Source organism: Balaenoptera ricei, chromosome 2 (genome assembly GCF_028023285.1).
Source record: "Balaenoptera ricei isolate mBalRic1 chromosome 2, mBalRic1.hap2, whole genome shotgun sequence".
Classification (NCBI taxonomy): domain Eukaryota; kingdom Metazoa; phylum Chordata; class Mammalia; order Artiodactyla; family Balaenopteridae; genus Balaenoptera; species Balaenoptera ricei.
Genome location: NC_082640.1, coordinates 150,525,737 through 150,540,408, shown reverse-complemented (window position 1 = coordinate 150,540,408; position 14,672 = coordinate 150,525,737).

Below are 14,672 nucleotides of genomic sequence, written 5' to 3'. Positions count from 1 at the left end.
AAAACAGAGACAAAAGAATAGGGACGGGACCTGCACTTCTGGGAGGGAGCTGTGAAGGAGGAAAACTTTCCACACACTAGGAAGCCCCTTCACTGGTGGGGACAGGTGGTGGGCAGGGGGGAAGCTTCAGAGCTATGGAGGAGAGCACAGCAACAGGGGTGCAGAAGGCAAAGCGGAGAGATTCCTGCACAGAGGATCGGTGCCCACCAGCACTCACCAGCCCAAGAGGCTTGTCTGCTCTCCTGCCGGGACGGGCGGGGGCTGGGAGCTGAGGCTCTGGCTTCGGAGGTCAGACCCCAGGGAGAGGACTGGGGTTGGCTGCATTGGCCCCTGATCCTGCAGGGGGCTAGTGCACAACAGCTAGCCAGTAGAGAGTCCGGGAAAAACTCTGGACCTGTCGGAGAGGCAAGAGACCATTGTTTCGGGGTGTGTGAGGAGAGGGGATTCCTGCTCCATGTGCCCACAGAAGGCAGAGCACTGCCTAAGTGAGCTCCAGAGATGGGTGCAAGCTGCGGCTATCAGCTCAGACCCCAGAGATGGGCATGAACCGCTAACACTGGTGACGCTGCCACCAAGAATCCTGTGTGCAAGTGCAGGTCACTACCCCCACCCCCACCCCGGAGGCTGTGCAGCCCACCACTGCCAGGGTCCCATGATCCAGGGACAACTTCCCCAGGAGAACACACAGCACACCTCAGGCTGTAGTAATGTCATGCCAGACTCTGACACCACAGGGTCGCCCTGCATTCCAATTATGACTGCCGTACCCATTCTCCTCCCTGGCCTGAGTGAGCAAGAGAGCCCTAATCAGCTGCTGCTTTAACCCCCTCCTGTCTGGGTGGGGAACAGATGCCTAAGGGTGGCCTACACGCAAAGGTGGGGCCAAAACCAAAGCTGAACCCCAGGAGCTGTGCGAACAAAGAAGAGAAAGGGAAATCTCTCCCAGCAGCCTCAGGAGCAGTGGATTAAATCCCCATAATCAACTTGATAAACCCTGCATCTGTAGAATACCCGAATAGACAACAAATGTTCCCAAATTTGAGGTGGACTTTGGGAGAAACTGAGATTTGGGGTTTGCTTTCTGTGTCTGATTTGTTTTTGGTTTTATGTTTATCTTACTTTAGTTTTTAGTGCTTGTTATCATTGGTGGATTTGTTTATTGATTTGGTTGTTCTCTTCCTTATTTTTTATTTTATTATTGTTTAAAATTTTATATTTTAATTTTTTTTTCCTTTTTTCTCTTTTTCTGAGTGTGTATGTGTATGTTTCTTTGTGTGATTTTACCTGTTTAGTTTTGCTTTTACCATTTGGATTGGGGTTCTATCTGTTTTTTGGTTTTTTTCTTCCTTTTCTTCTGAGCCATGTGGCTAGCAGGGTCTTGGTGCACAGTGGGTGTCGGGCCGGAGCCTCTGAGGTGGGAGAGTGGAGTGCAGGCCATTGGACTACCAGAGACTTCCTGGCCCCATGTAATATCAGTCAGCGAGAGCTCTCCCAGAGATATCCGTCTCAACACTAAGACCCAGATCCACCCAACGGCCAGCAAGCTCCAGTGCTGGATGCCCCATGCCAAACAACTAGCAAGACAGGAACACAAACCCACGCATTAGCAGAGAGGCTGCCTAAAGTCACACTAAGTTCACAGGCACCCCAAAACACACCACCGGATGTGGCCCTGCCCACCAGAAGGACAAGATCCAGCTCCACCCACCAGAGCACAGGCATCAGTCCCCTCCACCAGGAAGCCTACAGAAGTCACTGAATCAACCTTAACCACTGGGGGCAGACACCAAAAATAACAGGAATTACAAACCTGCAGCCTGCGAAAAGGAGACCCCAAACACAGTAAGTTAAGCAAAATGAGCAAAATGAGAAGACAGAGAAATATGCAACAGATGAAGAAGCAAGGTAAAAACCCAACAGACGAAACAAATGAAGAGGAAATAGGCAGCCTACCTGAGAAAGAATTCAGAGTAATGGTAGTAAAGATGATCCAAAATCTCAGAAATAGAATGGAGAAAATACAAGAAACATTTAACAAGGACCTAGAAGAAAGAGCAAACAAACAATGACGAACAACACAATAAATGAAATTAAAAATACTCTAGAAGGAATCAATAGCAGAATAACTGAGGCAGAAAAATGGATGTTACCTGGAAGATAAAATAGTAGAAATAAATGCCACAGAGCAGAATAAAGAAAAAAGAATGAAAAGAATTGAGGACAGTCTCAGAGACCTCTGGGACAAGGTTAAACGTACCAACATTCGAATTATAGGGGCCCCAGAGGAAGAAGAGAAAAAGAAAGGGTCTGAGAAAATATTTGAAGAGATTATAGTCAAAAACTTCCCTAACACGGGAAAGGAAATAGTCAGCCAAGTCCAGGAAGTGCAGAGAGTCCCATACAGGATAAATCCAAGGAGAAACATGACAAGACACATATTAATCAAACTATCAAAAATTAAATGCAAAGAAAAAATATTAAAAGCAGCAAGGGAAAAGCAACAAATAACATACAAGGGAATCCCCGTAAGCTTAACAGCTGATCTTTCAGCAGAAACTCTGCAAGCCAGAAGGGAGTGGCAGGACATATTTAAAGTGATGAAAGGGAAAAACCTACAACCAAGATTACTCTATCCAGCAAGGATCTCATTCAGATTTGATGGAGAAATTAAAACCTTTACAGACAAGCAAAAGTTAACAGAATTCAGCATCACCAAACTGCCTTTACAACAAATGCTAAAGGAACTTCTCTAGGTAGGAAACACAAGAGAAGGAAAAGACTTACAAAAACGAAGCCAAAACAATAAAGAAAATGGTAATAGGAACATACATATCGATAATTACCTTAAATGTGAATGGATTAAATGTTCCCACCAAAAGACACAGACTGGCTGAATGGATACAAACACAAGACCCATATATATGCTGTCTATAAGAGACCCACTTCAGACCTAGGGACACATACAGACTGAAAGGAGGGGATGGAAACAGATATTCCATGCAAATGGAAATCAAAAGAAAGCTGGAGTACCAATACACATATCAGACAAAGTAGACTTTAAAATAAAAACAAGAGACAAAGAAGGACACTACATAATGATCAAGGGATCAATCCAAGAAGAAGATATAACAATTGTAAATATTTATGCACCCAACATAGGAGCACCTCAATACATAAGGCAAATGCTAACAGCCATAAAAGGGGAAATCAACAGTAACAATTATAGTAGGGGACTTTAACACCCCACTTTCACCAATGGACAGATCATCCAAAATGAAAATAAATAAGGAAACAAAAGCTTTAAATGACACATTAGACCAGATGGACTTAACTGATATTTATAGGACATTCCATTAAAAAACAACAGAATACACTTTCTTTTCAAGTGCTCATGGAACATTCTCCAGGATAGATCATATCTTGTGTCACAAATCAAGACTTGGTAAATTTAAGAAAATTGAAATTGTGTCAAGTATCTTTTCCGACCACAACACTATGAGACTAGATATCAATTACAGGAAAAAACCTGTAAAAAATACAAACAAATGAGGTTAAACAATATGCTACTAAATAACAAAGAGATCACTGAAGAAATCAAAGAGGAAATCAAAAAATACCTAGAAACAAGTGACAATGAAAACACAATGCCCCAAAACCTATGGGATGCAGCAAAAGCAGTTCTAAGAGGGAAGTTTATAGCAATACAATCCTACCTCAAGAAACAAGAAACATCTCAAATAAACAACCTAATCTTATACCTAAAGCAATTAGAGAAAGAAGAACAAAAAAAAACCCAAAGTTAGCAGAAGGAAAGAAATCATAAAGATCAGATCAGAAATAAATAAAAAGAAATGAAGAAAACAATAACAAAGATCAATAAAACTAAAAGTTGGTTCTTTGAGAAGATAAACAAAATTGATAAACCACTAGCCAGACTCATCAAGAAAAAAAGGGAGAAGACTCATATCAACAGAATTAGAAAAGATAAAGGAGAAGTAACAACTGACACTGTAGAAATACAAAGGATCATGAGAGATTACTACAAGCAACTATAGGCCAATAAAATAGACAACCTGGAAGAAATGGACTAATTCTTAGAAAAGTAGAACCTTCCAAGACTGAACCAGGAAGAAATAGAAAATATGAACAGACCAGTCACAAGCACTGAAATTGAAACTGTGATTTAAAAATCTTCCAGCAGGGACTTCCCTGGTGGCACAGTGGTTAAGAATCCTCCTGCCAGTGCAGGGGACAAGGATTTGAGCCCTGGTCTGGGAAGATCCCACAAGCCACAGAGCAACTAAGCCTGTGCATCACAGCTACTGAGCCTGCGCTCTAGAGACCATGAGCCACAACTACTGAGCCCAAGTTACAACTACTGAGCCCGCCTGCCACTATTGAAGCCTGTGCGCCTAGAGCCTGTGCTATGCAACAAGAGAAGCCACTGCAATGAAGAGTAGCCCCCATTCGCCACAACTAGAGAAAGCCCGTGCGCAGCAACGAAGACCCAACGCAGTCAAAAACTTAAAAAAAAAGATAAATAAATAAATAAATGTATTTATTTTTTAAAGAAAGGGGGGCTTCCCTGGTGGCACAGTGGTTAAGAATCTGCCTGCCAATGCAGGGGACATGGATTCGACCCCTGGTCCAGGAAGATCCCACATGCTGTGGAGCCACTAAGCCCGTGTGCCACAGCTACTGAGCCTGCACTCTAGAGCCCACGAGCCACAACTACTGAGCCCATTTGCTGCCACTAGTGAAGCCCACGTGCCACAGCCCATGCTCCGCAACAAGAGAAGTCACTGCAATGAGAAGCTGCACACTGCATCGAAGAGTAGCCCCTGCTTGCCGCAACTAGAGAAAGCCAACACGCAGCAATGAAGACCCAATGCAGCCAAAAATAAATAAATAAAATAAATTTTTAAAAAAACCTGTCAGTTAAAAAAAAAAAATCTTCTAACAAACAAAAGCCCAGGACCAGATGGCTTCACAGGTGAATGCTATCAAACATTTAGAGAAGAGCTAACACCTATCCTTCTCAAACTATTCCAAAATATAGCAGAGGGAGGAACACTCCCAAACTCATTCTACGAGGTCACCATCACCCTAATACCAAAACCAGACAAAGATGTCACAGAAAAAGAAAACTACAGGCCAACATCACTGATGAACATAGATGCAAAAATCCTCAACAAGATACTAGCAAACAGAATCCAACAACACATTAAAAGGATCATACACCATGATCAAGTGGTGTTTATCCCAGGAATGCAAGGATTCTTCAATATACACAAATCAATGAATGTGATACACCATATTAACAAATTGAAGGATAAAAGCTATATGATAAGCTCAATAGATGCAGAAAAATCTTTTGATAAAATTCAACACCCATTTATGATAAAAACTCTCCAGAAAGTGGGCATAGAGGGAACCTACCTCAACATAATAAAGGCCATATATGACAAACCCACAGCCAACATCATTCTCAATGGTGAAAAACTGAAACCATTTCTTCTAAGGTCAGGAACAGGACAAGGTTGCCCACTCTCGCCACTATTATTCAACATAGTTTTGGAACTTTTAGCCATGGCAATCAGAGAAGAAAAAGAAATGAAAGGAATCCAAATCGGAAAAGAAGTAAAACTGTCACTGTTTGTAGATGACATGATACTATACATAGAGCATCCTAAAGATGCTACCAGAAAACTACTAGAGCTCATCAATGAATTTGGTAAAGTAGCAGGATACAAAATTAATGCACAGAAATCTTTTGCATTCCTATACACTAATGGTGAAAAATCTGAAAGAGAAATTAAGGAAACACTCCCATTTACCAATGCAACAAAAAGAATAAAATACCTAGGAATAAACCTACCTAAGGAGAGAAAAGACCTGTATGCAGAAAATTATAAGACACTGATGAAAGAAATTAAAGAGGATACAAACAGATCGAGAGATATACCATGTTCTTGGATTGGAAGAATTAACATGGTGAAAATGACTATACTATCCAAAGCAATCTACAGATTCAATGAAATCCCTATCAAACTACCAATGGCATTTTTCACAGAACTAGAACAAAAAATTTCACAATTTGTATGGAAACACAAAAGACCCCAAATAGCCAAAGCAATCTTGAGAAAGAAAATGGAGCTGGAGGAATCAGGCTCCCTGGCTTTCTGACTATACTACAAAGCTACAGTAATCAAGACAGTATGGTACTGGCACAAAAACAGAAATATAGATCAACGGAACAGGATAGAAAGCCCAGAGATAAACCCACACACATATGGTCACCTTATCCTTGATAAAGGAGCCAAGAATATACAATGGAGAAAAGACAGCCTCTTCAATAAGTGGTGCTGGGAAAACTGGACAGCTACATGCAAAAGAATGAAATTAGAACACTTCCTAACACCATACACAAAAATAAACTCAAAATGGATTAAAGACCTAAATGTAAGGCCAGACACTATAAAACTCTTAGTGGAAAACATAGGCAGAACACTCTATGACAAACATCACAGCAAGATCCTTCTTGACCCACCTCCTAGAGAAATGGAAATAAAAACAAAAATAAACAAATGGGACCTAATGAAACTTAAAAGCTTTTGCACAGCAAAGGAAACCATAATCAAGACGAAAAGACAACCCTCAGAATGGGAGAAAATATTTGCAAATGAAGCAACTGACAAAGGATTAATCTCCAAAATATACAAGCAGCTCATGCAGCTCAATATCAAAAAAACACACAACCCAATCCAAAAATGGGCTGAAGACCTAAATAGACATTTCTCCAAAGAAGATATACAGATCGCCAACAAACACATGAAAGGATGATCAACATCACTAATCATTAGAGAAATGCAAATCAAAACCACAATGAGGTATCACCTCACACCAGTCAGAATGGCTATCATCAAAAAATCTACAAACAATAAATGCTGGAGAGGGTGTGGAGAAAAGGGAACCTTCTTGCACTATTGGTGGGAATGTAAATTGATACAGCCACTATGGAGAATGGTATGGAGGTTCCTTAAAAAACTAAAAATAGAACTACCATATGACCCAATAATCCCACTCCTGGGCACATATCCAGAGAAAAACGTGGTTCGAAAGGATACATGCACCTCAATGTTCATTGCTGTGCTGTTTACAGTAACCAAGATATGGAAGCAACCTAAGTGTCCATCAATAGATGAATGGATAAAGAAGATGTGGTACATTTATACAATGGAATATTACTCAGCCATAAAAAGGAATGAATTTGAGTTATTTGCAGTGAGGTGGATGGACGTCAAGTCTGTCATACAGAGTGAAGTAAGTCAGAAAGAGAAAAACAAATACGTATGCTAACACATATATATATGGAATAAAAAAAAATGCTTCTAATGAACCTAGGGGCAGGACAGGAATAATGACACAGATGTAGAGAATGGACTTGAGGACAAGGGGTGGGGAAGGGTAAGCTGGGACGAAGTGAGAGAGTAGCATTGACATATATACTCTACCAAATGTAAAATAGATAGCTAGTGGGAAGCAGCTGCATAGCACAGGAAGATCAGCTCGGTGCTTTGTGACCACCTAGAGGGGTGGGATAGGGAGGGTGGGAGGGAGACGCAAGAGGGAGGGGATATGGGGATATATGTATACATATAGCTGATTCACTTTGTTTTACAGCAGAAAGTAACACAACATTGTAAAGCAATTATACTCCAATAAAGATGTTTAAAAAATATTTTTTAAATGCCTGAAAACATTTGCCAAAAATAAAAATGTGATATATATATACAATGGAATATTATTCAGGGATAAAAATGAATGAAATAATGCCATTTGCAGCAACATGGATGGACCTAGAGATTATCATACGAAGTGAAGTAAGTCAGAGAAAGACAAATATCATATGCTATCACTTATATGTGGAATCTAATTTTTAAAAAATGATACAAATGAATTTATTTACAAAACAGGAACAGACTCATAGATTTTAAAAACAAATTTATGGTTACCAAAGGGGAAACTTGTGGTGGGAGGGATAGATTAGGAGCTTGGGATTAACATACACACACTACTATATATAAAATAGATAACCAAGAAGACCTCCTGTACAGCACAGGGAACTCTATTCAGTATTCTGTAATAACCAATATGGGAAAAGAATCTGAAAGAGAATGAATATGTATATGTAAAACTGAATAACTTTGCTGTACACCTGAAACCAACAAAACATTGCAAATCAACTATATTCCAATAAAATTAAAAAATAAAATAAAATAAAACTCTTCAACTATTAAAAAAAAAAATAGTGTTCTTAGGACTTCCCTGCTGGCCCAGTGGTTTAGAATCCTCCTTCCAATGCAGGGGACGCAGGTTTCATCCCCAGTCCGGGAACTAAGACGCCCTGTGCTGCAACTACTGAGCACGCGTGCTCTGGAGCCCACGAGCCACAACTAGAGAGAAGCCCACACGCTGCAATGAAAGATCCCGAATGCCTCAAAGAAGATCCCATGTGCTGTAACTAAGACCCCATGAAGCCAAATAATTAATCAATTAAAAAATAAATAAGCAAAATAAATAAAATTAGCACAATCCAAATAAGATCTGTACCTGAGTTTATTAAAAAAAAAAAATATTGTTCTTTCCCATCTCTGTAGGGGGTCATGGTCGCTGTATGTGTTTACCTGGACTATGTATCCTTGGCGAATTTTGTATATCATTTTGATGTATAATCCTTTGTTTCAAAAATGTATATGACTATTCCTTCAACTTATAACAGGTGGAACAGATCTCAGAGCTTTCTGAGAATCTACTTTCGGGGTTATAATCCTCAGTTTGGCTCAAATAAAATTCCCTTTTTTCTTCTTAACTTGATAGTTAATTGAATTTTCATTGACAGTAGAAAAAAAGTTAATTTATTTTCACTGCTGTGTAGAGTATTCCATTGTGGGAACCTACAACAACTTATTTGTCTACTCTTCTGTTGGAGGACATTTGGGTTTCCCATTTTTTGCTATCACAAACATTGCTTCTATGAACATTCTTACATGTTCCTAAGTCACATGTGCAAGAGATGCCTTAAAGTGTACCTAGGATTGGAAACAGTGGGATGTTGGGTATGCTTGTGTTCTTTTTTTCCAGGAAATGCCAAATTATTTTCCGAAGTGGTTGTAGCAATTTCAGCTTCTACCAGCAATGTATCAGAGTTCTGATTACTCCACATATTCTTACCAATATCTGGTATTAATGCACTTTAAATTTTTGCCAGTCTGGTTGTCATGAAATAGTATCTCTGTTTGGTTTAAATTTTCATTTTACTGATTACTAAAGAGGTTGAGCATATTTTTATATGGTTATGAACCATTTGATTTCTTCTTTGGTGAAATGCCTGTGTCTTGCATGTATTTTTTTGTATTAGTTTGTCTTATTCTTATTAACTAACAGTCTTAGAATTATTCTGGATGCTAATCTTTTGTTAGTTTTATGTGTCACAGTATCTTCTCAGTTTATTACTCTTTTTGGTGTCTTGATGAATAGAAGTTCTTAATTTAAGTGTATTGAATTCATCCATATTTTCTTTCATGGTTTGTGGGTTTTGTGCTCAATTTAAGAATCGTTTCTCTACTCCTAATATAATAAAGATACCTTCCTACATATCATTTACGAGGTTTGAAGTTTTGCCTTTCACATTTACATCTCAATCCACCTGGAATTTTCTTTTGTATATTGTATGAGGAACGATCTGTTGCTTTCCCATAGGGATCCATAATGGCCTCGGCATTGTTTATTGAATGCTCACTCTTTCCTCCATGATCTGCAATGGTCATTATGCTGGTAGGTTGTTCTGCTTGTTTGTTTGGTCTTTGTTATGCTCTGTTGGTCTTTGCATACAAGTCCATGTCAATTACACTTTGCTTTCCTTACTATAGTTCTTTAATGTCTTGTTATCTGGTAGATCAAGTCCTCTCACCCTGTTCTCCTTCTTCAGGAGTTCTTCTTCTTGGTTAACCTTAGTCCTTTTTCTCGCATATGAATTTTAGAATTAGCTATCAGGTTCCACTAAAAATGTAAAAATCTGTCTAGTTTTAAATTATAACTTAATTGAATCTGTAGTTAAATTTAGGGAGAACTAAAACTATCAAATAGAGTCTTATCTAATAACCTGACATATTTATGTACTTAGGATTTTAATGTATTATATTGTATTTTCATAACATTTTATCATTTCCATCAAAAAGCGATATCTATTTTATTAAATTTATTACTGAGTACTTTTGGTTTTTCTGTTGCCATTGAAAATAGCATCTTTGGGGCTTCCCTGGTGGCACAGTGGTTAAGAATCCGCCTGCCAATGCAGGGGACATGTGTTCGAGCCCTGGGCCAGGAAGATCCCACATGCCGCGGAGCAACTAAGCCCGTGCACCACAACTACTGCGCCTGCGCTCTAGAGCCTGTGAGTCACAACTACTGAAGCCTGTGTGCCACAACTACTGAAGCCTGTGTGCCTAGAGCCCATGCTCCGCAACAAGAGAAGCCACCACAATGAGAAGCCCGCACACTGCAATGAAGAGTAGCACCCACGTGCCACAACTAGAGAAAGCCCGCGTGCAGCAACAAAGACCCAATGCAGCCAAAAATAAAAATAAATAAATAAATTTATAAAAAAAAGAAGAAAAGAAAATAGCATCTTTTAAAAAAATTACATCTTCTGGACTTCCCTGGTGGCGCAGTGGTTAAGAATCCGCCTACCAATGCAGGGAACATGGGTTCAAGCCCTGGTCTGGGAAGATCCCACATGCCTCGGAACAACTAAGCCCATGCACCACAACTACTGAGCTTGTGCTCTAGAGCCTGCGAGCCACAACTACTGAGCCCACGCGCTGCAACTACTGTAGCCGGCATGCCTAGAGCCCATGCTCCGCAACAAGAGAAGCCACCGCAATGAGAAGCCTGCGCACCGCAATGAAGAGTAGCTTCCAATCGTTGCAACACAGAAAGCCTGTGTGCAGCAACAAAGACCGAACACAGCCAAAAATTAATAAATAAATAAATTAATTAATTTTAAAAAATCATAAAAAAAATAAAAATTACGTCTTCTAATTGACATTTGCTGTTGATGTTTTACTGTTGAATTGCAGTTGACTTTTGCATATTGATTTTTAAAAACTATTTATTTATTTATTTATTTGGCTGTGCTGGGTCTTAGTTGCGGCACGTGGGATCTTTGTTGCAGCATGCAGGATCTTTAGTTGTGGCATGCAAACTCTTAGTTGTGGCATGTGGGATCTAGTTCCCTGACCAGGGATTGAACCCAGGCCCCCTGCATTGGGAGCACGGAGTCTTAGCCACTGGACCACCAGGGAAGTCCCTGTATATTGGTTTTTATACATTCTTGCCAGTTTCTCTTATCGATTTTAATAATTAATTTCTAGATTTTTAAATTTTATCATCTACAAATAATGACAGTTTTGTTTCTTCCATCCCTATCTTTGTCTTATTGAAGCAACTAAGATTTCCAATACAAGAAGAGAAGTGGTAATAATGGATATCTTTTACTTGCTCCTGATCTTAAAGACATGTTTAGTATTTTACTATTAAATAAAATATTTGGTATAGGTTTTTTGCAGATAACTTTTATCAAGTTAAGTAAGTTCCATTATAGTCCTAATTAAAAAAAAAGATTTTGTTGTGAATGGATGTTGAATTTTATTTAATGTTTTTCCTTCATCTATTGAGAAGATCATATGTTTTTCTCCTTAGATCTGTTAATGTGGTAAATTACATTAATCAATTGTCTACTATTAAACCAACCTTGTGTTCCCAGGATAAATCCGATATGCTAGCATTTTTAATGCATTGTTTGGTTTGATTTGCTAATGTTTTGTTTAGAATATCCACATCTTATTTCATGAGTGCAAGTAGCCAGCAATTTTCCTTTCTTGTTTTGTCCTTTTCTGGTTTTGGTTATCAAGGCCATGTTAGTCTGATTAAATATTACCCTATGCAACGGTACATCTAGAAACTATATCAGCTCTGGAATCCCCCAAATAATATATATAATATATATATTTAATAAATTAAGTTTTAGCATATAGCCTCAAACATTCATTCAATCATTTCCATTAATATACTTAAAAACTGTTCAGGAGTGCCATTTATCCATAGAAGAGAAATATATACATCTGTAGATACAAATATTATGCCTCTGTAAATGGCGATTTCTGAATTATGTTGAAGATGAACCAGTTAAAGAATGCAGGTAAGACAGATATATTCAAACTAAATGCTTTCATCTACACTATCATTCCTTTTAATTTAATCTTCTTTCACTCCTACATAGAATATTTCTCTGGCTATGTATTGTATAGGGCAGTGTAGTAAAAAGAAGACAGTATTCCACCAATACCCAGCAGACTTAATTCTCATTCCAGCTCTGCCACATTCTAAGTTGTCTCAACTATAGACTGGTGATAATAATTTATTATAGTATCACTGTTAGGGTCAAATGAAATAATGAAGCATCATTATTCTTTTGATATTCTGGTATTCTTGATAACTCAATGTATAAGAGTATTCCATTTAAATTCTTTTTCAGTTGAGTATATTTTTGGATGAAAATACCTATTTTTGAAAATCTAAAGCGGCTAAATTTAGTTGCAGAGTTAATATAAAAAGATTTTAAAAATGGAAATTATGAAGTCGAAAGATTGTTTTGTTCTCCTCAGACAGTAAGTGGGAGTGATATGGATTTATATACTCATAATTTATACATGAAACGAAATAATTTTGTGCACCAGACAATCAAAACAATATGAAAAAGAATAAAGTAACAGGGACCTGCTTCTGAAGTGATAGCCTACTTCTGGATATATATGTGAACTTGACCTTGTCAAAAAAATGTTCATGACATTTTTAAAGAGAGTAAGGAAGATTTCATTCAAGACAAACTACTGCAGCGAGGATTTTGCAGTAGGGCAGGTTGTGTGGGCTCAACTCTGAATACCGTAAGGACAAGTGGGGATTTACAGCCAAGGAGCAGGGTGGAGGTCAGTGAATAGAATATTACTAAGAGAAAACATCAGGGGTAAGGGAGATTCTTGCTGAAGGCTGGCCCACGGTAATAAGATATCTAAGATATCGAGAGTGCAGTATGAGGAATTTGATCTGATATTAAAGGTGATCAGATACCAAAGGTGGGGGATTTTCACTAAACCCACTCAGCAGGATTCTTGCTAAAACTAGACTAAGCGGCCAAGGACTGAGCCCAAGGCTGATTTAGGCTTGGTCAAGGGGAGTCTTTGTCAGAGGCTGTGATGTCTGCCTCTTGACTGGATGGTTGAAATGTCAGCTTTTTCTAGCCTCACATTGAGATAATCTAAGGTTGCTTCATGTCAACTCGCCTTGTTATCCTGAACTAGCAACAATTAAAACTACAGTGTTCAAATTACAGGTTTGAAGCCTAGGATCCAACGTTTGGACTTTACCTTTCAACAATAATTTTAGTATCTGGCAACCATTTCTGTTCTTAGTGACTAGCACTAAACTGTAATAAGAACAAGTTTGAAAACAGTGGAATGATTAAGCTCCAGATAAATTTTATAATACTGGAGTCTTTGTCCTGTTACTAGATGTGGGTGTGTTAGAATGAATGAGTATGCCTAGGTGTTGAAATGAAACTCAAACAGGTTTGAACTTGACATCCAAAGAATACTAACACTTTTGCTCCTCAACAGGAATCTGAGTATAAAGTAATGTCTTCTTATTTTATTTGACAACGTTGACCTTTATCTGAAGGTTAAGCAGTCCCCTCACCCTTCTTCCCCATAGGACTTGGATAAGATGCTTGCCTCGTTTGTCTATGACAGTGGCACACACAGACCCTCTAAATCCCCGTTCTTTGCCTCATAAATGATTAGCTGAACTGTTTTGTCCCCACTGATCAACAGGAACAAAATGACATTAACCAAACTTTGGTTAAGCTTCTTTCCTTCCCCCAGGACCCTGAACTCGGACCCACCCTGAGCCTGAGGCAGCATACAGCCCCTCCTTAAGGGCAGCTCTCTGAGAAGAGGCTGGCCTTGGGGTAAAACATGCCTGATTTACTCTCCCATCACACCACCCTTGCATCCCACATCCCCTCACCTGGTCCTTTCTAGCCTTGTTCACTCCTCTCTATAAACGAAAACCCCTTTTTGCACAACTGCTGAGATACTTGCACGTCTTCTGGTCACAGGTTCCCCCTTATTGCAACAGTCCCCCCACTTCCCCTGAACAATGCTTTCAGATTTGACATAGTCTGTCCTTGAATATGACACTTATTAAACTGATTTCATACTATTTCATCCTAAGTAGACATATTTTCTGAATATCTTACATCTGCCATCTTCTTTCCACAGCTACTGCTCTCATTCAGGCCCTTATTAACTTCATCCTTGCCCATTATTAACTGGTATCCTTAGCCTCCAATTTTATTTGATTTCTCACATGGCTAGCAAATTAATCTCCCTCAAGATCACTACTCCAGCCTCAGCATTCTTTGCACTCTTTTGGCTCTTTTTTGGCTCTCTGTTGCCTAAGAATAAAGTCCAAATTCCTTAGTGAAGCTTTTACATCTTTCCAAGAGGTCTAACCTCATCTCTTCTTCCTCCCGTTGAAAGCTTTCAGCTGTT